We start from the raw sequence: 23,770 nt of genomic DNA, 5'->3' as shown, positions 1-23,770 counted from the left end.
GAGTGTCCTTCCATCGCCGGTGAAGGTAGTTCTCCAGTTGTGTGAGAGTTGTCGTTTTTGATATTGTTTGTGTGCGATTCTGTTTAAGTCGCGATTCCAATCTTGTTCTCGTTCCGCTTCACTGGTGTTGCTGGGTGATTAGGGGAAGCGGGGGTATTCCGACGTCGTGCGCCGACGCCATTGCGGCTCTGATTCGTGTGGCGATGGAATATAGGCGTCGATCTCTACGGCCTGAGATCTTGTAGTGTACTGTAGTATAGCAGATTGATGAATTAGCTTGTTCGAATCCGGAAAATGGACCGGGAAATGGAACGACTTCGAATTGAAGGCGAGGAAGGGGGTCACTTCGATTTGGTTGTCCCGTCGAGTACAGAAGTGGTGGTGGATGCGGGACTCTATTTTCTGGGGAGGTTCGTGGCAGACAGACCGCTCCATTTCTTGAGCATGAGAAACAGACTGGCTGTCCTGTGGAGACCGGTTAGGGGAGTTGAAATTCAAGAGGTAAGCTCTAACCTTTACTCTTTTGAATTTTTCCATCCGATTGATAGAGATAGGGTGATTGCTGGAGGGCCTTGGTCTTTTGACAATTATGTGCTGATTATGAATGTTTGGAAATTTGGAGTTCATGTGGATGAGGTTAATTTAATGCATTATTCTATTTGGGTGCAAATATATGGCTTGCCTGTGGGGACTATGTCTGAGTTAGTAGGCAAACAACTAGGAAACTTCATTGGGAACTTTGAGGAATATGATATGAATAATAACTCTGGTATCCATAGACAGTTTATGCGTATCAGAGTCAGTCTAGACAGTGAACGTCCGTTGAAAAGATTTAAAAAACTGAGGAGTACAGGAAACATATGGGCCTTAGCAACCTTTAAATATGAACGACTTGGGATTTTCTGTTATGTGTGTGGCTGCCTGGGTCATACGGAATGCTTCTGTGAAAGAATTTTTAACCTGCAGGGGGGAGAAATTCAAAAAGAATGGGGTGAATGGCTTAAGGCCCCAATAAGGAGGGGAAGGGACCAAAGCGGGGCAAGGTGGCTAAGAGAGAGTACTGGGGGGGGTGAGCCAGATGGGCTTTCGAGGGGGTAGAGGAGGAGGATTGGGACCAATGAGGGATATAACCAATATTGGGAGAGGGAAAGGGGTGAGGGGACCAAATAAACAAATAAGAGAGGGGAAGAGGGAAGTCCTGATCTGTCCAATTTCAGGGCCATTTTTTAAGATTACAGTAGAGGATGAGGGTGGAGAAGTAGAAGGGGAGGAGGGGGAGATAAGGGGGAGGATACGGAGATGGAATTAAATGATGTTAGAAAGAGAAGAACGGAGGGGCAGGGACAGGAGAGGGAAGGGGAAAAAGAGAATAGACAGGAAGGGGAAATCCCTGTTCTTAGAAAGGATAAGGGGATTTTTACAGAAAATGATTCGGTGAGCCCTAAAGATCAGGGCCGCCGGGGAGAATGAGTTGCTTAAGTTGGAACTGTCGTGGCCTGGGAAACCACCGGGCAGTTCGCTCTTTGAAGGAGCTTGTTTCTTCCCAAAGCCCTAGCATTGTATTCTTAATGGAAACGCTTGTAGAGGATCATAGAGTTAGTGTAATAAAACAGCAGTTGAAATTTGAGGGAGCATTCCCTGTTAGCAAAAGAGGCCGTAGTGGAAGGTTAGCTTTGATGTGGAAAGCAGGTATTCAGGTGGTGGTCAAAAGCTTCTCTGATCATCACATTGAGGCAGTTATTACTGATACGGCCAAGGGAGACTGGAGATTAGTAGGTTTTTACGGGTTTGCTGACCATAGTAGACAGGGAGAGTCGTGGGATCTGTTAAAAAGATTGGCTACAGACCCTTCTCTTCCATGGGTAGTGATTGGAGATTTCAATTGTATTTTGAATTCGTCTGAAAAGGAAGGTGGAGCTAGTTACCCTAATTTCTTAATGCAGGAGTTCGCCAAAACGATTGAGGAGTGTGGCGATTTGCCTAAGATCTTTGGAATTCATTTATTTCTCTCAGGGAAAATTCACTTTGAAAAACTTTGAAAATAAGTAAATAATTCAATTGTTAAAGAATTCTAAGAAAAGTGGTTTGTTAAATTTTGCGAGACGCTCCAAACTAAACAGGTATGAAAGCTATAATTGTAAACCCCTCCGGTAGATATTGATGGTATTCGTGAACCTGTTTCGGGCTTCGAGTAAGTCTTGAATGCGCCCTGCGAGTCCCTTAAAATTGAAACTTGATTTTGATTTTCGAGATCACCCCTTTCATTCTGGGGAGACGGCTCAGGATTGCCCATTTTTAATTCCTGGGTTTCTCTGAATTTGAAAGCCCCTCGAATCAGACAGAGAAGGGGGGTGATGCTACCACATCGAGCCCATTGCTGGAGAAGAATCATTTTTAAGAGAAATTGCTTATTTATTAAACTTAATAATGAATTTACTTGGGCGGTTGGAATATTTCTATTCCGTATATACCATTTTCTGAAAGATCCTGGCTTTCGTGCTTTGGTGGATCTCCGAGATCCTTTCGATCAACATCCAATCTCCGGGAAAAGATAAGGTTCCATCCGAGACTAAGAATGGACCAACTTTTAAATCTTGGCGAATTGGATCAGTTTCGCCTCAACAAATAAGGGCTTGGGGTTAAATCAATCCGTTCTAAGAAGAAATTTTTGAATATCAATCTCACAATTCCATTTTTGTCTAAATTTCGGAGTAAATGGTCTTCTAGACACCCGAATTCTATACATAATACAGAATTTAGAATGATTTTTCTCGAGAAATAATTATTCTATAAAATAGAAAAGAAATTCTAAAATAAATAGAGAAATAGAAATTATTATATAATATCTAATTATTTTTTTTTTGGTAAGAAGGGAAGAAAAAAAAACAAACAAACAAAAACCTAACCAGGGATCAGTCTAGGAAGACTGACCCCAATCCTATCCTCAAGAAGAGAAGGTAACAGAAAAGAAGGAGGAACGGAAAGGGTAGAAACACCTAACATCCCCCCATGCCCAGCAGTTGCTAAGCGATCCGCCACGCGGTTTTGCTCCCTATAAATATGGGAGAAGGTAAGAGAATCGAAGGCAGGACGAAGCCTCAAGATGGCTTTAATGAGATTCTGACTCTTAAGACAAACAGCCTGTCTATCCGAAATCCTGTTGATAGCCTCCAAATTGTCAGACTCCACCGAAAGTCTATTAACACCCATGCGAATGGCGAGTTTAATGCCAGACAAGATCCCCCAGAGCTCCACAGTAAAGGAGGAGCCCGTACCTAAGTTATGGGTAAACCCAGCCAGCCAGGCGCCACCAGCATCCCGAAGAACTCCACCAGCAGCAATTCTGCCATTACTAAGGCAGGAGCCATCCGTATTCAACTTGACAACCCCTTCCCTGGGCTTCCTCCAACCAACTAACTGGACCTCTTTAACCGGGGAGGGGTGAACCAGGGGCTCTCCTTCAAAACTCTTTGTAATATCTAATTATAATATCTAATATATAGTAATCGAGTAAAAATTGTGACACGAACTCGATTAAAAACACATTCCAACCTAACCCAACCAAAACCATTTTATTCAATATCTTTATGAGGTAAAGAAGGATAAAAAACGTTTAACGTGGGATCCGGGCGGTCCGGGGGGGACCACCACAAATTAAAATATCTACGATACCTTATAGTAAAAAGTCAAATAAAAAAAAATAGAGGCGAATATATTCTATTAAAATATTCTATTAAATATTATTCTATTTAAATAAATATATAATAAAAAACTAAAATAATTACTTACTTTTTCTAGATTTAGAGATTGAATTTCGAATATTAATATTATTTATTATTATTATTTAGTAAAAATTGAATTTCTTTTTTATTTATTTATTTTAATTAATATTAGGGTAAATTTCAAAAAAAACCCCTGTGGTTTGATGTTGTTCCAAAAAAACTCTTGTGGTTTGTTATTACAAAAAAAAGGACTGTGGTTTGCGCCGTTACCCGAAAAACGGAAATGAGCTTAACACCGTTAATTTGCTGACGTGGCACAGGGGTAAAACAGGAAATTCAAATTTTTTTTTATTTTTTTTATTTTTTTCCCTCTTCTCTCTCCTCCTTCTTCTTCTTCCTTCTCCCTTCTTCTTCTTCCTTCTCTCCTCCTCCTTCTTCCTTCTTCCTTCTCTCCTCCTTCTTCTTCTTCCTTCTCCCTTCTTCTTCTTCTTTTTTTCTATTCTTTTTTAAAAAAAAAAATCCACCACTCGAAGAAATCTAGAATTTTCCAGAAATTTGGAAAATTTCCAGATTTCTAGAAATGTGGACAGATTTCCGGAAATCTGGAAATTTCCCAGATTTCTGGAAAATTTCCAGATTTCTGGAAATCATTTTTGTACAATTCATATCCAGAATTAGTCTTTGCCACCAAATCCAATCCTCAATCTCCTGAACCACCATCGCCGCCGCCACCGGCCGAGCCCATCCCAGACCCTGACCTTGTTCCCAGTACTCAAGCAGAAGCACCTGTTCTCATGGCCTGAGACTTCTTAGATTTGCTGGTCGCCAACTGGGTCTCGGGCTGAAAAATATACACAAGTAGGGTGTCAGAACAGATTGCCATGATCTATATATTAAACGAGATTATATACGAATTGAGTATCATATCAAACGGGTGGTGTCAAGGGGGTTATATATTAAATGAGATTATATACAAATTGAGAATCATATCAAACGGGTGGCGTCAAGCGGGTTATCAAAAGCCGCGGTAATAACCATGTTTTAAAGGCGGTTGCAAGTGAAATTACCTCTTTCTGAACTGATTCTTCCTTCTCAGACAAAATCAACTCAATGTGACAAGGGCTGGACATGTAAGCTGAACAAGATAGAAGTAACATATCAATGAGACAGCTAGTAAATTTGCAAACTAAAACTTGAAGAGATTAAATCAGAACTTACGATTAATTCTTCCGTGAGCCCTGTAGGTACGACGCCTCTGCTTTTGTGCTTGATTCACTTGGATGTGAGTAATGAAGAGGTTGTCCACATCCAATCCTTTCACCTGTATAATCATTCACATATATGAGAATAAGAAAATGTCCTGAATATTTAGATTGCCTAACTCAAGAGGACATACCTCAACATTACTCTCAGCGTTCTTGAGCAAATCGAGAATAAACTTGGCCGATTTCGCAGGCCATCGTCCTTGTCCATTAGAGTGTCTACTTTTTGCTTGAGCAGTACGTCCAACACCACCACAAAAACGTCGGAAGGGTATGGCTTGCTTGTGAGCCATAACATCTTCCAAGTACCTTTTGGCCTTGGCCAAAGGTAACTTCCTCAAGGCAAACGCTGTCTCCCTTTAATTTTCCAGAAATTCTGGAATATTTCCAGAAATTCTGGAAAATTTCCAGAATTCTAGAATTTTTCCAGAATTTCTGGAAATTTCCAGAATTCTGGAATTTTTCCAGAATTCTGGAAATTAAAAAAAAAAGAAGATGAAGAAAAAAAGAAGAAGAGAGAGAGAGGAAGAAGAAGAAAAAAGAAGAAGAAGGAAGAAGAAGAAGGAGGAGGAGAGAAGGAAGAAGGAGGAGGAGAGAAGAGATGATGAAGGAGAAGGAAGAAGAAGAGGGAGGAGAGAGAAGAGAGAAAAAAATAAAAAAAAATAAAAAAAACTTTGATTTTTCCGTTTTACCCTTGTGCTACGTCAGCAAATTAACGGTGTTAAGCCCATTTTCGTTTTTCAGGTAACGGCGCAAACCACAGTCCTTTTTTTTTGTAATAACAAACCACAAGGGTTTTTTTGGAACAACATCAAACCACAAAGGTTTTTTTTTGGAATTTACCCTTAATATTATTATCATTTAATTTCTTATGAGGGTTAAGTGAACTGGAGCTGAATGGCAATCCGTTTACCTGGGATAGAGGTAGGGGTTCAGAGCTATGGGTAAGAGAGAAACTAGACAGGGGTTTTGCTTCAGCTGAATGGCTTAATCGCTTTGAAAACTATCATCTCAAATCCTGTATGGCAGGGTATTCGGATCATCTTCCGCTTTCGCTTCTACTGGAGAGGGAGAGAAGTAGAGGTAGAGGGAAGAGATTCTTTTTTGAGGAAATGTGGCTTAAAGAGCAGGAGTTCCAGAATCTTGTCCGAGGTCACTGGAGGGGGCAGGGTGGCAAACCAGTACAAGAGAAATTAGAGGGGTGTGTGCAGAAAATGGCAGTTTGGGGAAAGAGTTTCAACACGCATTTTAAAAGCCAAATCAGAAAGTGGAGGACCCAAATGGAGAGATTTCATGGTAGTAGTGATAGGGAGTCCATTGCAGCTTACTTCTTTGCCAAAAGAAAACTTAATGACACCCTGGAGGCTGAAGAGGTTTATTGGAAGCAGAGGGCTAAGGCTTTCTGGTTGACAGAAGGGGATAGAAACACACACTTTTTTCATGCTAATGTCAAAGCTAGAAGACAACAGAATGTGATTGCCTCTCTGACAGATGATAATGGGGCTGTAATTGAAAATCAGAATGGGATGAGGGACCTTGCGCAGAGATACTTTCAAGAGGTCTTCTCCGCTTCGAGTTTGAGTGGGGCTGATACGATCCAGGTGCTTGACACTCTAATCGATTCATCCACAAATGAATCGCTCACTGCTCCTTTTGCCCTTGATGAATTTAAGCAAGCCCTTTTTTCAATGAGTCCTACTAAATCCCCTGGCCCTGACGGGCTAAATCCTGGTTTTTTCCAAGCATTCTGGGATACTCTGGGAGATGAAGTGGGAGCTGCTTGTGCAAAGTGGCTTCGAGAGGGGGAATTCCCCAGGGGAGTAAACGACACCACAATTGTCCTTGTACCCAAGATTGACAATCCTCAAATGCTTAAGGATTTTCGCCCTATCGCCCTGTGCAATGTCATCTACAAGATAATTGCGAAGGCCTTAGCTAATCGGTTGAAAAAGATTCTTCCTCAAATTATTGGTGACACTCAATCTGCTTTTGTCCCTGACAGGTCTATAATTGACAATGTTCAGGTAGCCTTTGAAAGTATACACTTCATGAAGAGACTAAACAGAGGGAAGAATGGTCAGGTTGCCTTAAAAATTGACATTAGCAAAGCCTATGATAGAGTGGATTGGGAATTCCTGAAAGCAGTGATGATTCAAATGGGGTTTCACGAAACCTGGATAGGCTGGATGATGCTTTGTATCACAACTGTGAAATATAAGGTGGTAGTAAATGGGGAGTCTTCTGACGAAGTCGTCCCAGGAAGAGGATTGAGACAAGGTGACCCACTATCACCTTATCTTTTTATCTTGTGTGCTGAAGTCAGTGTTATAAAAGTCGGTAGGCGCTAGTCGGACGGACAAGACCTCCAAAGATTAATCGGGGATTAATCGAAGATTAATCGGTGATTAATCGGATTTGTATTTTTCTATTTTTTAGATTTATATTAAATAAATATTATATAAACACATTTAAAATATAAATTATACTATCTAAAAATAATAATAGTAAATATTATATAATAGAAAAATATAAATATTTAATTTAAATAAATAATAAAATAGTTATGATTTAATACTAATTACTTGTATTATTTTTTACTAATTATAATTTATAAATTGGGCCGATTTTAACCCATTTCGGCCGATTTTAACATGTTTCAGCCGATTTTTTCCGCCTAGACCGATTTTGTCCGCCTAACCCGACTTGTCCGACTTGTCCGATTTATGCCGACCAGTTATATAAAATCGGACTCCCGACTTATGCTGACCAGTTATATAAAATCGGTCGGTGTTGTAAAAATCACCGATATATCGGCCGACTAGTCGTCGACTTGACCGATTTTTAAAACACTGGCTGAAGTCCTATCTAAATTAATAAGAAAAGCTGAAATTGAAGGGCTTATCTCAGGGTGCAGGATTTGTAGCAGGGCGCCGTCTGTAACACACCTCTTCTTTGCTGACGATAGTTTCTTATTCTTTGGGGCTACTGCAGATGAGGCTAGAAAAGTTATGGACATCCTGTCAGAGTATGAAGTGGCGTCGGGGCAGGCAGTAAATTTGAACAAATCAGGGATATTCTTCAGTTTAAATACGTCTGAAGAGGTAAGATTTGAGATCAAATCGATACTGGGGGTGTGCACTCCCCTTGACACAGGACGCTACCTGGGATTACCGTCACTCATCGGGAGATCCAAGCGTAGAATTTTTACGTTTCTTGTTGATAGACTGCATAAGAAGTTTGGTGCATGGGGATTTAAATTCCTCTCCCAGGCTGGAAAAGAGGTTCTTCTCAAGTCTGTGGCTCAAGCCTTGCCAACTTTTTGTATGAGTATGTTCCTCTTACCCTTATCTATCTGTGATGAGCTGCAAAAATTAATGAACTCTTTTTGGTGGGGAATGAAACCTGAGGGGAGGAGAAACATTCACTGGTTCGATTGGGGTAAATTGTGTAACCCTAAAGAGTTAGGTGGGATGGGATTTAAGGACCTACATATGTTTAATTTGGCAATGTTAGGCAAGCAGGGTTGGAAATTACTAAAATTCCCAAATACTTTAGTAAGTAGAATGTTCAAAGCTAAATATTTTCCTAGGGACGACTTACTTTCCTCTAAATTAGGCAATAATCCTAGCATGGTTTGGAGAAGTATATGGGAGGGTCTTAGTATATTGAGAACTGGAACTAGATGGAGAGTGGGGAATGGCAGGTCCATCAGAGTGTGGAAGGATGAATGGGTCCCTAATTTAGAGGGTTTTTGTATAAATTCTTTCATGGTACCTGGATTGGAGAATTTGACAGTGGCTGACCTAATACTTGAGAATGGGAGAGGGTGGGACTTGCAGAGATTAAGTGGGTGCTTTAGCGAATTGGAAGTGCAGGCTATTAGCGATATTATCCTGCCATACAATGCAGGGGAAGATATGAGAATTTGGCACTAGTCAAGGGATGGTCAATATAATGTACATTCTGGCTACTTGGCTGGCATGGGTTTTGTAGAAGGAAACAGAACTGAGGAAGGATGGAGGAGATTGTGGAAGTTGATGATTCCCCCTAAACTTAAACAATTTATTTGGTGCCTTTGTTCGAAATGTATACCCACTAGAGCCCGTCTGGCTCAAAGAAGAGTTCATATTTCAACCGAATGCTCAGTTTGTGTGGAGCAAGAGGAGACGGATAACCATTTATTTGTTGATTGTAGTTTCGCAGGTGACATTTGGCGAATTGCAGGAATTCCTAATCCGACTATGGACAATATGAACCTTGACAAGTGGCTCTTGCAAGCTTTATGTGGCCCTAACCAGGACTTGATCATCAGAACATGCTGTGCTCTAAAAGCAATTTGGGACCACAGAAACAGAGTCCTCTGGCATATGAGACGGTGGCCGGCTGATACTGGGTGGCGTATCAGCTTGGAAGAAGCTCAGGACTGGAGGGCTTATCAACAGAAAACGACAAGAAGAAGGTTTGGGCGGACGGAACTGAACCCCTGCGAACCTGCTTCGGTGGCGGCTCCTGCACTAGAACGGCATCAGCGCACAATGAAATAGGGCAGCAGGTCCGTATAGGCAGAAACGTATACCGAGGGGCAGCGTAGAGTGAACCAGAGATGGAAACCACCTAGTCCAGGATTTATCAAATGTAACATTGACGGGGCAATATTTAAAGACTCAAGGAGCAGCGGCATGGGTGCAGTTATCAGAGATGAAAGAGGAGTATTTCTTCTATGTAGTAGCAGTCTTATCCCAGGTATTAAAGAACCACGTGTTATTGAAGCTCTTGCAATTCGTACGTGCTTAATCTGGCTTTCTAACATGGGTTACACTGCTGTGGAATTTGAATCTGATGCTAAACTTGTGGTTGATGCTATACATTCTGATAAACAGGACATCTCGGAGTTCGGTATGATAATTGAGGACTGTCGAGAGCTGTTAAGATCCATCTCATCTTTTAATTTAGTTTTTATTCCTCGTTTAGCAAACAGTGCAGCTCATTTGGTAGCTGCTTGCCTGTTCCAATGCTAGCGATTTTTTTCGACTGTGGTGCCAGAATGGCTTGTGAACACTATTTTTATGGATGCAAATCTATCAGTTATTTGATATTCACTTTCTGGTTCAAAAAAAAAAAAACCAATCAAAACCTAATTGAACCAACAATATTCGGCCAACCTATGTCTGCTTAGGCAAACAATTAATATTTCGGCAGACACCACTTAGAAAAGCGGAGGAAGCTTTTGGCTAATATCATTCTTCCTCCGTTATTCGGCAAGCACCGGTTTTGACTCGATAGCTATTAGTGCACTTGACTACAGAGATCTTACTACTTTGTGGATTCTTCAGCCGTCTCTAGAAGAGACAATCCGGGTAAGTTTTTATCCTTAAACGGATCCAAAAGGTTTTATTCAATTAATGGTTAACGAACAAAGATCAAGCTATAAGGGATTAGAAATAAATTTTAAACCGCAATTCTGTTGCGCTACAGTTGATTGATCGGTAATAATTCCTAACAATAAGAACTTCTTGAAATTAATTATTATTAAAGTTTTTTTTTCAATAAAAACAAAAGTAGGGTGAATAAAATAAATATTATATTTTAAGATTTAGTGTTTTTTTACATTTTTTAGAACTAGGTTCTATAAATTTTTTCTTTTTAAAATTTATATTGTAAATTAAGCATTTTGGTATTGGTCGACATTATTTCCTCTAGTCCTAATTCTAGTGTCAAAATTGGGGGAATATAATATCAACAAAAGGTTGAATATTCAAAGTCAGTCTCCCACCACACCATATAATATAAAATATCAACATCAACTTGAACTTGGATTAAACTATTTATAATTTTAAAAATAATTCTTTATATATGTATAGTTAAAATTTATTTTTTTTAAAAGGGACTGTTTTTAAACTCTAGTTAAAAAATAGTCCATTACGACGCGTTATCCACCGTAATGCATAAAAGATTTTTTTGATTCACTCCATTACGGTGCAGGCGCGGTAATGGAGTAAAAAAATTTCCAAATTTTGGCAGTGGCATCAGCATGTGATGCCACTGCCAACTCTCCTTCCTTTTAAGAAGGAAGGAGATAATAATGTATAAAAAAATCATAATATACAACTTTTTTACTTTTTATTTTATATTAATTTTTTTTGAAAGAAAAAAAATTATTTTTAGGTTGTGAATTTTATATTTTTAAAGTATAGTATATAATTCATATTATTTGTTTTATTCAGTTTTCGGATGATAAGGTTAAGGGTATTTTTTCACATTTTTTCTTTTATAATTTCATCGTTGATAATTTACAGAGAAGACGAAACAATTAACAACTATATTATTATTAGACTAAAGTACAAAAAAGACTGAGGTTTAACCTTTTTGTAAAATACAGTTAGCAGTTCTTGTAGGCTCTAGGTCGTTAGTTTTTTTATTATTATTTTTTAATTTTTTTAACACCGTTAATCAATTTTGTCTGTGTTTACTAACGAAATGAACCTCAATATACATTTTCACTACCAGCATTGTGGGGGGAATTGCACCATTTTAGACGTTAAGAGTAAAATTATTCCTAATTGTAAACGTTAAGGGCATTTTTTCACATTTTTCCTTTTATAATTTCATTGTTGATTAATTTAAAACATGTATATTTTAGACATTTTAAATCCGAACAACAACAGTTCAATATAATTTTACCAAACACTAGTAATTAAACAGCTAATAACAAACAGCTAACAGCTTACTGTAACTGCAACCGCAACAGCTATTAGCTAACAGCTGAACCAAATAGGCCCTAAATATTTAACCGTGACATTTCAAGCGAACTGCAGATTTAGCCCTAATGTATGAAATTGTGCAAATTTAGCACTAACATGTCTAAGGAAGATCAATTTTAACCATACGCTACCGAAATTTTGAACAAAATTTGTTTGACAAATTTTTTGCCACGTCAAACCTTCTAAACCAGTTTGTCAATAAATTAAATCAATTTTATACATTTTTTTTCATAACAATGTTAATAATATAGTAAAATATTTTAAACTGTTTCAAAAAACTAAACCTGTTATATATAAACCAATCGCAATTTCTTTAAAAATGTCTAAAATATTTTACTCTGTTATTAATATACTAATTTTTTTTGTTAGTAATGCATTAAATATTTAACCGTAACGTTTCAAGCGAAGTACAGATTTAATCATAACGTATGAAATGTGTAAATTTAATTCTAACATTTCCAAACAAAATTAAATTTAAATTTAATCAAACTTTTATAAAATAAAAATTCAATAATATCATTATACTATATAATTTTATTTTTATAAAATGATAAATTGATTTTTTTCTTTATAATTGTTTTATAAATTGTTTTTTTATTTTTTTAATATTTATTGGCCTATCCACTAGTTGAGTAAAAAAAAAATTCAAAAAAACACAATATTTAACCATAGTTAAAAAACAGCCCCTTTGATGGAAATAAATTTCAACTATAACCAAAAATGTAATAATTTCTACTTTTGACCCCAAACAAAGGTTTAATCCCTTGAACTTGTAGACCAATTAAAAGAATAAAACACTCTAACGTCTAGCTTTAGCCTACCCCTACAAACAAGGACAAACGAATCAATATTTGGCTCTTATATTTATCAAATTTATTAAATTTTGGATTAAAGTGCAAAAATACCTTAACGTTTTAACTGAGGAGCAATTTTACCCCTAACGTCTAAAATGGTATAATTTTACATCTAAAGTTGAAAGCCAAAAGCAAATTTATCCCTAACGTTGATAAATTAGGTCAATTTATGAAATAATTCATCAAATTGTTTTCTCGATCATCAATTTTATCATCTACACTTCACACGTGCGTCATTTCATCAATAAAAAATCATAATCATGTGTTGGGATGAGAAAAAAATAAAAAAAATATATTATCTTTTTGGACTAATTAGACAAAAAAAATTCAAAAAATTCACCGAATTTATAAATATTAATCTCCAATTCTATTATTAAATTATAAAAAACATGAAATACTTTTTTTAAGAACAAATTGTTATGCAATTGGTGCAGAATGAGGAACAAAAATATCTGTGTTTTATAATAGTGTCTGAAATTACATCATTTTAAACGTTAGGGATAAAATTGCTCATGATCCAAAACATTAGGGGTATGTTTGCACATTAATCCTTATTTTTCCAATTTTTTGGTGTTTGTTTGGGCAGGAAAGTCAAAAGAAAATAAGTGGCAAGTCAATGGAAAATGAATGAAGAAATAAGGGAAAATGTTTTACCCTTTTAAAAAGGGTAAAACATTTTCCAAAAATGGAGAAAACATTAAAAAATGTAAAAATACGAAAAATATGAAACACAAAACATGAATAACGTGAAAACGTTGCTAAACACGAGAATATAAAAAAAGACCCGCAAAAAACATGAAAAGGTGAATAAATGCGTAAAACACAAAAACGCAAAAAAAAAAATACTTGAAAAAGCACAAAACATGAACAACGCGAAAAAGTGACAAAACACGAAATATACAAAAACGTGAAAAATACAAAAAAACATGAAAACGTGAAAAATACGAAAAACACGAAAACGCGAAAAATGCTAAAACACAAAAACATGACAATACGTGAAAAACATGAAAAAGATGAAAAATGAAAACAAAACATGAAAATGTAAAAAACACGAAAACGTGAAAAATACGAATAACACGAAAAAAACGCGAATAACACGAAAAAGTAACTAAATGTGAAAAATAAAAAACGCGAAAAAAATATGAAAAAAGGGAAAAACCGAAAAACCGAAAAACTAAACGTGAAAACACGGAAAAATGAAAAAAAATGCAAAAAAACACAATAACGTCAATAACACGAGAAAACATTCAAAAAATGCCAAACTTGTGAAAAAAAACGTTTTTCGTGTTTTTCCACTTTTTTTCTAAGAAATTTCTTTTCCCGTCTGTATTAAGGGGGTGTTTGGTTGTTTCTTTCCATGTTCTTTTTTGCATTTTTCTTTTAAAAGGGAGAGTTTTAGGTATTTGGTTAGTGATCTCCTGTTTGCCTTTTACATCTGAAAAGCAGCATTTGGTGTTTGGTTAATGATCTTCTGTTTGCCTTTTACACCCGAAAAGCAGCCTTTTACAAAAGCAGAGAATCTCTGCTTTTTGGAAAGGAAGCCAACAGCAAACCGTAACAACAAACGGCAAACAACAACAACAAACAGTAGGTAAAACAAACGGTTCCTAAATTTATTGAGATTCAGAATGGTGGGACTTTGTTCTAAGTTTTTGCAATTCATTCATTTAAGATGATTTTAGTAAAATTGTTCGGTGACTATATTATATAGTTCTCTTTCAATAAAATTGTGTTAGAGAGAAGAGGGGAGTTTGGTTTGTTGGATTGGAGTATCAATCTAGTTGGATGGCGGACTCATTTCTCTCCATTTCTCTCCCTCTTTCACCTAAATTTCATTAAAAAAAATATTTTAATGATAAGAAGATGAAAAAAAAACTTTGGGAAAACACTGATATAATAAGTTTTTTTTTTTTTTTTTTAAAAAACTTTTAGATGTTTAATAAATTTCGGATGTTTTTTTTTTTAAATGGGGAAGATTAGAAGGGGAATTATATAAATTGCATATTATCTAAACCAAGTTTTACAACTAAACATTAGAAAATCAATAACAAATACATAAAAGGTTTTGTAACATTTCATAAATAAGAATATGTTTACAAGAAAACATCATACTTGAGTTTTATTTCCACAAGTAAAGAAGCTCTCATGGATTGGGGCTCATACAATACAATAATAAGAAAGCACATAGTTTTATTCAATTAGACTACAATTATGTTGAAGCTTTAGTCTTCTCCACAAAATTAAAAAAGCATCACGGGGTCGTTATACCTACATATTAAGAGAGGGGAAAAATAAGTCAACAGCATTTCCAATTTCAAGTAAAAGATAATAAAACATAATTAATTAACTGCATTGATCTCCAAAGAACTTTTAAAATATGTTCTTAAAAAAAAAAAAAAACCTTTGAAAATATGTAAACATCTAAATTTTCTTTCTCCTTAATTAGGTATTACTAATAATATTCAGAATATAGGAAACAATAAAAAAAATTGTGGTTTTGCAGATTTTTTTTTTTTAATTTACGACTCATATAAGTATAAATAGAGAGACTAAGTAGTTGAATTTATGACTCATATAAGTATAAATAGAGAGACTAATTTGTGGTTCGGGTCTTTGCAATATAATAGTTCGTTCGGATTGCTTGTCGGTTGTCCAAGCAATTCAGAAACTATCATTCACACCTTATTAAATTATATGATATATTTTTTTAAAGGAATTATATGATGTATTTTTTAAAAATAAAGAAACTGATTAATGTAATATATAATGGCTCTTCAAAAAAATGTAATATATAGAAATTTAAAGAATTAATAAAATATTTGGGTAAATTACACCCATGGCCACTGAACCTTTCCCATTTTCATATTATGGTCACTGAACTTTATTTCTTCCCAGTATGGCTACTGAACTTTACAGTTTTTAATACCGGTGGCACTCAATTTTAACTAACTTCTCAAAATGACCGTTAATGATCGTTAACGACCTTAAAATGAAAATATTCAAGAATTAAAGTTGTTCAGAACGACATTTACCATGAAACCACATTTTTTATTTTCGAAAATCATATTTTTTTGGAGCTTTCACTCTCTAAAAATTCACTTTCTCTCTCTTCACCAAACAACATCTGAATGACCTCAAAACAAAAATTTTCAAGAATTAAAGTTTTTTAGAATATTATTAATGTTTTGGATTTTTTATTTTTAGCCGTCAACGGTCGTTTTGAGGCGTTGAGTGACCGCCGGTGTTAAAAAGTGTAAAGTTCAGTGGCCATACCGGGAAGAAATGAAGTTTAATGGCCATAATGTGAAAATGGGTAAAGTTTAGTAGCCATAGGTGTAATTTACCCTAAAATATTTAATGAAAAGTTAGTATGTGTTGAAATAATTGAGAAGTTCTCAAAGTTTAAAGACTTTTTGGGTTGCTTAAGAAAAGAGTTTTTGGGTCAAAGTTTAATTTTGAAGAGTTTTTGGGTTTAAGTTCAATTTTAAAGAAAAGCAGTCATGGGTTTAAGTTCAATTTTAAAGAAAAGCAGTCAAAAGTGCACAACAAAGTTGTCAATATGTTGATATGTTTTAGCATCACTAAAGTAGTGGAGGTTTGACTCTTACAAGAATATGAGTTGACCTTTTTTTTTTATACTAATTGAATGGTTAATTAAAATGAATAAAATAGGCGTAACAAAAAAAAAAAAAATCACTTCCAGACATTAAATCATTGATATTTTATCAACTATGTTAATTTGAATGGTTAAAATATTTTTTAAGAAAAAATTTGAATTCGAATCTTAACGTACAATAGAAAACTTTAATTGAAACAGGATCTATCTAAAAATCAAACAAACATAAAAAAAATGATTGGTATTCATTAAATTTCTGATTAAAAGAAATTGTAAAATCTTTATTTCTATATATAAAACTACAACTACAACTAATTAATTTGATAAGTTGTGGTTTAACTTTGACAAAAATTAAATAATCAAAAAGTTTGATTTGTTAAAATAAAAAATTAAAATATCTAATCCATCAAAATTAAAATTATAACAAGCCTTAATTAGAATACTTTTTCGTAACCGGAATAAAAGATGAACAAAAAAATCTTAGATTTTAATAGCTGGAATTGGAAGTTTCATTAAGAGAGAGATGCTTACTTCCACACTTGAAGTGGCGAGGAACTCTTCTGCCGCAGCTTTGGACGACCTGAACAGCACGGTTGATATCAATGAGGGCCGCGAGTTTGGGGGTTATAACTGAGCATACACATTGAATATGAGTTACCCTTATCCTCTGGCAACACTGCGCCGACGGTGGCCTGCCGTACACAACTGGCTTGCACGCATTCAAACCAAGCCTCCTTTCTTCCCTGCACTGGGCTTCACTTAGCCCTGCTGCTGCTGCTGCTCTTCCCTGCTCTATAATTACTATAACTACTATTATCATCCATCCCAATTCCCTAATCCTAATCCTGCCCATTCCTCTCTTTCTTTATTTTCATCATCTACCCATCTATCTATATATATAGTAAGTAAAGAAGCCAACAAGCTAATGGGTCCTTTATTTTTTTATATTTCACTAGTACCTGCAGTGGCGGAACCAGGACCTCGAATGATCCGGGGCTCAAACACATCAATAAAAAAAATTTCAAAACGTTAAAAAAAAATCGGAATTAACAGTGCGGTTGATGGTAAATAAAATTTTTTTAGCCTCCAACACATTAAAACTGTAAAAATGTTATCATTTTTTTTAGAAACTAGCATTGAACTAATTGAATATTAAATATGTTTATTTTTTTAATGGTAAAGATATATTAAAAATGTTCTACCAAAAAAAAAAAAAAAATGAATTCAAAAGTGTTATGAAAATAAAAATAAAGAGTTCATTTAAAAATAAAAACTTTTTAAAATAAAATGAGGTTGAAAGGAATCGAACACAAGACATCTCAAATAAAAGCAAGGATCCTTAACCATCTCATTTACCTCTAAACATTGATATAATACTACATAGAATTAAGGGTAATTAATTTATTAGTCCCTATATTTTGATAAAACACACTGTTTAGTCCCTGTATTTTCAAAAACACATGGTAAGGTCCCTAACTTTTTTCTCAATGAACTGTTTAGTCCTTCCGTCTATTTGTTAGATTTTTTACCGTTTATGACTTCATAAATGACTAAATTACCCTTTACTATTTACCTTCAAACTTTAGAAGGGGAAATTCAATTTAAAAGAAGAAGCTATTTGTATGGAGAACAAGAAAAAGAAAATACACAATGCTTACGAATTTGAACGATTAAGAAGAAAATCAAGAAGAAGAACACTCAAAGTTGATTTCAGATGCATTAAAGTTTAAAGCAAATGAAAAGAAGAACGCAAATCCAAATTGACTAACAAAATCTTCATGAGAGTCTAATGGCAGGGACTAAACAGTTCACTGATAAAAAAGTTAGGGACTAAACAGTTCATCAAGAAAAAGGTTAGAGACTTTATCATGTGTTTTTTAAAATACAGGGACTAAACAGTGTGTTTTGTCAAAATATGGGGACTAATAAATTAATTACCCTAGAATTAATATAATTCTCTCCAAAATATTACGAGACACTATTACTAAAATTTTTTTTTTCTCAATTATCGGGCGGCCGGCCGGGGCTGGAGCCCCGGCCAACCCCCCAGTTCTGCCCCTGAGTACCTGATTTATTTGTTTTTGTCCTGTTAAATTATTTTATTTGTATATACATTTTAAAATTCTAAAAGGTCAATCTAATAGTGCAAATTTTTATTATTGCTCTTTATAGTCTTTTTACTGCTTTTTGTAGTCTTTTTTTTGCTCTTTGTAGTCTATTTTCTTCCTTTTGTGGTTTTTATATTGGCTATAGCCTGTATGAGTGAGAAGTTTTATCGTGATGTATTTGTATTTTGTAATTCTATGGAATGAAATATGATATTTTTATAAAAAAAAAAATAGTGCAATTTTATTTTATTTTTTCTGACTTTGCTAGAATAACGAATGGGAGGACAAAAGAAACAACTGTCACTCATTCGTAAATCATAGAAATTAGGTGGATAGATGGATGGTTTTTGCCAATTTATGAGTTGCAAAAGCCACTTTCCTTGACTTTCATTCTTCTACTGGTCCTGTGTGTCCTAAATCCTTGTCCTCAATGCGCATTCATGATGAATATCACTACCTTTTTGGATTCTAAATTTTTTTAGTTCGTATTTTAAATAATGGTACTATTTTATTTATTTAGTAACGGATTATATTACTTGTTAGTTAATTATTTTTTTAATTAGTTGATTTGATTAGTTATATTTTTATAAATTTGTTTGGTAAAATTTAAGTGATCTTATTTGTAAAATAATAAATAAAGATATTATTATTTTATGAATATTATTTACTTTTTAAATAATTCATATTCTTAATTATATTCTAAAAAAATGATATATACACATACTATAACTTAGGTCTTTATAATATATAAAAATATATTTAAATAATGAAATTACTTTTAGGTTTTTTAAGTAAAGGTGGGTTGACCGAACCAAGACAAACTAAGGACAAAAAACCCAAGGCAAGTCAAGAACAAGGAACCAAATATTATAAATAAATAAAAATATTCAGAGTTAAAGGAGAAAGAAAAAACACGGTAATCAAACTACTGAATCAACAGGGAACAAACGGTGTGATGAAAATCTTTATAAACCAATGAAGAGCAAAATGAGGAAAAGACGACCACCAAGTATTTTCGGAGGCGGTTACTGTATAAGTAGCTAATCTGCCAGCCGTGGAGTTTCTTTCCCTATAAATATGGGAGATCCGAATTTCACGTCTGTTAATGATGTGTAAACAAGTGAGCCAGTCCTTCATTAATTCCCACGGGACCTGTCGAGAATGAGATGTAACGAGATTAACCACGTATGTAGAGTCGTTTTTTTATCCATAGGGGAAACCAATTGAACTCATCCGCTTTTAGAATAGTATAAATAGTTGCTTGTAATTTAGCAAAAAAAAGCCGCTTTCGGACCCAATAGAAGAGCAAAGGAAGCCAAATGGAAAACACGACAATTACGAAAATGCCTCTAGGTCTAGCCATAATCGGGTCTCCCGAGGCCGCTCCATCCGCATTAACTTTGAAATGAGTAGGGGGAGGAGGGGGTTGCTAGACCACATAGCAAACCCTCTAGGGCCGTCGCGGAATACCCGGAATAGAGAAGAGATCCAGGACATGTTCATCTCTCCAGGAATTCGCCATCGTTCCGATCTTGAAACCTCCCACAACTTTAATAGCCTACCAAATGAATCGAAGAGCTGCACCAATTTGAGGATGAGAGTCATTGAAAATGTATTCATTACGCATATACCAAATGACCCAAACGACAGTGGTAATGGCACTCTGCCAAAGAATAAATAACTGCGTACTGAGATCAATGTTCGACAATAGATTTCATGACGACTATAAAAGTGTGGAAGATACGTCTAGCTTTGTTTAAAAAATGCCATTAAGAGCTTGCCAAATCGCCTTTGCAAATGGACAAGATACAAATAAATGACAGTGGCTTTCAACATTTTATAAGTAGAATGTGCACCGAGAACCCATGGCAATACCCCTCTGTTGTAGAAGATCAGTAGTTGGAAGGCGCTCCAAGATTGCCTTCCAAGTCGTGATCGACCGTGATGGGGGAAGAAACTCTTTCCAAACAAAGGGTGCCCACTCGGATCGAGGTCTAGAAGAGCGAATGCTATTATAACATTCTTTGAACAGGGGCAAGCTCGGCTCAGCCCGGCTCGAGAAGTTCGGAGATCGGGCTCGGCTCGAGCTCGAAGCTCGACGAGCCTAGAATTTTGGAGCTTGGCTCGATCTCGACGTAGGTTCGGCTCGAGCTCAATATAGGTTCGGCTCGAGCTCGAAGCTCGACGAGCCTAGAATTTTGGAGCTTGGCTTAATCTCGACGTAGGTTCGGCTCGAGCTCAATATAGGTTCGGCTCGAGCTCGAAGCTCTCGAAAGGCTCGTTTTGAAATTTTTTTGAAACAGTTTTGAATTAAAGTACATGATTAACATTTTATTAAAATCATCCTTCTAATATAGGAATACCAAATTTAAACTCGAAAAAACAAATATAACATACAATCTACAACAAATTTAAACAAAGTAATAAGATTAAATAAATATAGAATCTAACAAATCCGAATTTAACATATAGTCTACAACTGTATAGTTTCAAACTGGGTTTTGGACCAAACATTTATGTGTGGTTCAAAGTTACTAATAAAAAGAATAATAAAAAATTACAAAATTAAAATGTTTTTAAATAAAAAAATAAAAATCAATAATATATATATAAAATATTATTAAAAAACTCTCAAGCTTGCCCATGAGCTTTCGAGCCGAATACAAGGAAGCTCGGATTCAGGCTCATTAATGCTCGAGCCGATCTCGAACTCAAGTCGAGCACAATCGATCCGAACTTTGACCGAGCCAAATTCGAACAGTTTGCGAACTAGGCAGATTCCTTTGGACCTCTACGTGTGATGAATTTCCTCATTCTCTAGAGGTAGTAAAAGAGACATTATCCTCCTACGAAACCAGAGAAGGAATATTCGAATTGATAATAGTGAAATAGTCGAAACATGATATAGACGACGTGAATATCACATCAAAACATTCTACTTTTGCTTCGGATACAAAAAAAAAATATCACTAAATTTATATTTTTTGGGAATTACAAATTTACTGATAGGGCAAAATTTATCTTCTTCTTTTTTTAGGGTAAATTATAAAAATGGGTCAAATGGGAGGCCATTTACATATTTAACCCATTTACTCAACCTACTACATATCTAGACTGTTTTTGTGTGACTTTCCTATAATACCCCTAACCTTTCTACTTCCCCCTTACGCGAACGGTCTCTCCCACCTTCTCCTTGGTTACACGAAATGGTTGGCTCCTCCATTAATGATTCTCAGACTTTTGATCTTCCTATCTTCCTTTAAATTGCACGAAATCTGTACCATTTCTCCAAATCACAATGTATTTCTCTTATTCCTCTCTTCATCTCTTGATTCTTCATCTTTCTACTGCTAGAAAACGAAACCATGGTTCTTCATCTTCCTGTTCCTTCTCGTTACTTGGTTTTTTTCTTCTTGTTACCATCAAAGAAATGGTTATTCTACGTTGTTTCCATCGTTTTTTCCAGTTTATCATATTGTTATTATGGCTTTTAAGGGTCAAAGGCGCGAAAAATGTAAGTATCTACTATTTTCTCTGCTTTTTCCATGAAATCACTTCGTGTAGTCGATGATTTCGCGAAGATCTACAATGAGAAAGAGCCTGAAACGTGACGATCTGCTTCGCGAATCGATTATTTCGCGAAGTCTGCGAGTAGAAAAGTTCATAATTTCACTCGCAGACTTCGTGAAAGCATCGATTCGCTAAGTAGATCGTCACGTTTCAGACCTCACAGATTCGTGAAAGCATCGATTGGCTAAGTAAAATCATCCTCTTCCCTACACATTTACATTCGCATGCTTCGCTAAGCCTCATTTCGCGAAGCCAAATCGTCATTTTTTCTGCCTAACACGATTAATTTTTTTTTGAAGGTGATTGAATACATAACATCCCTTTCTGAAAGGCGGTGTCCTTGGATGTAGGGGAGATGACTTTCCTTCCTGTATAAGGAGAAATTTCCCTCAAGATTGTCACATTCACTTTGAAATGATTGGTTAGAAGAGATTGTGCCAATTTTGGTGTGCACCATGGGACACGTCCACCCCAAAAGGTATGGACTTCCATTTCTTATCCCAAAAAGTTTGGACTTCCTGTAGAGGGAGAAATTTCCGTCTAGATTAGTTACGTTCACTTTGAAGTGATTTGTTAGGAGTTTATTGTGATAATTTTGTTGTAAATTTTGATAATGTTATGATTTTAATGTTGTTATTGTGGCAATCTTGTTGTAAATTTTGATAATGTTATGATTTTAATGTTAGAATCTGTTGTTGTTTGACATGTTTTGTTATATACCACTTAACAAATTTTGTTAAAAACACAACCAGACTTCGCATATAGTAATTAAAATCATCAACTAAACCAAACATTAGCTTCGCAGGCTTCGCATATGCTGGAATTTGCGAAGTCAGACGGGAGGGAGATATCTGCTCCTTAAATATTGACGGTATTATGAGAAAGTCGCACAAAAACAGTCTAGATATGTAGTAGGTTGAGTAAATGGGTTAAATATGTAAATGAGCCTCCCATTTGACCCATTTTTATGGGATAAGGTACCAAAATATGTCTAAGTTTTTTTGGGAAAGTACCAATTTAGGCTTAACGTTTACAACATAATATCAATTTAGGTTTAACGTTTACAATATAGCATCAATTTATGCATCATGTACAAAATAGCACCAATATAGGCTTAACGTTTACAAAATAATACGAATTTAAGTTTAACGTTTACAAAATATATCTAATTTAAACTAAACGTCACAATTAAATTAACCATATTATATTCTTTTCCTATTAACTTTATATTTTATCTTTTTATTTAGTTCTATTTTCTTATTTATCATAACAACTAATAAGTATTCTTAACCATTAAAACCTTATATGTGTTTTTCATCAACTATTCCATGACTCCTAAATTACATGGCTCATGTAATATATGCAAACTAAAAGTAATTGAATATCCACAATATTTCGAACACTAGTTAAAATAATATTGATATATGTCAGTGTTCGAAATATTATGGATATTCAATTGCTTTTAGTTTGCATATATTACATGAGCAATGAAATTTAGTAGTCATGAAATCATTAATGAAAAACAAATATAAGATCTTAATGGACAAGAATACAAATTAATTGTATTATAATAAATAAGAATATAGAACTAAATAAAAAGATAACATATAAAGTTAATAGGGAAAGAATATAATATGATTAATTTAATTATGATGTTTAGCTTAAATTGTATATATTCTATAAACGTTAAGCTTAAATTCATATTATTTTATAAACGTTAAGTCTATATTGGTGCTATTTTGTACGTGAGGCTTAAATTGATGCTATATTGTAAACGTTAAGCCTAAATTGATATTATGTTGTAAACGTTAAGCATATATTGGTCTTATTTTGAACGTTGAACCTAAATTGGTACTTCTCCAAAAACTTTAAACCTA

The 23,770-nt window shown here is 35.0% G+C and overlaps 2 long non-coding RNA genes across 2 annotated transcripts; both read right to left on the bottom strand.

The window, feature by feature from the left end:
* Nucleotides 1-4,487: 4,487 nt before the first annotated feature.
* LOC136212602 (uncharacterized) lies at nt 4,488-5,038 on the bottom strand. The gene is made up of 3 exons (XR_010679756.1): nt 4,941-5,038; nt 4,790-4,857; nt 4,488-4,563 (listed from the first exon to the last, which is right to left on the bottom strand). It is a non-coding gene; the product is annotated as an uncharacterized lncRNA (long non-coding RNA).
* A 9,611-nt stretch (nt 5,039-14,649) lies between these two features.
* Nucleotides 14,650-17,093, bottom strand: LOC136212591 (uncharacterized). Its single transcript, XR_010679745.1, has 2 exons — nt 16,747-17,093; nt 14,650-14,867 (listed from the first exon to the last, which is right to left on the bottom strand). It is a non-coding gene; the product is annotated as an uncharacterized lncRNA (long non-coding RNA).
* Between the last annotated feature and the right edge of the window lie 6,677 nt (nt 17,094-23,770).

The sequence above is a fragment of the Euphorbia lathyris genome, chromosome 1, assembly GCF_963576675.1.
Source record: "Euphorbia lathyris chromosome 1, ddEupLath1.1, whole genome shotgun sequence".
NCBI classification, from domain to species: Eukaryota; Viridiplantae; Streptophyta; class Magnoliopsida; order Malpighiales; family Euphorbiaceae; genus Euphorbia; species Euphorbia lathyris.
The sequence above is the reverse complement of the archived record's forward strand: the minus strand, read 5'-3'. Positions and strand labels throughout refer to the sequence as shown.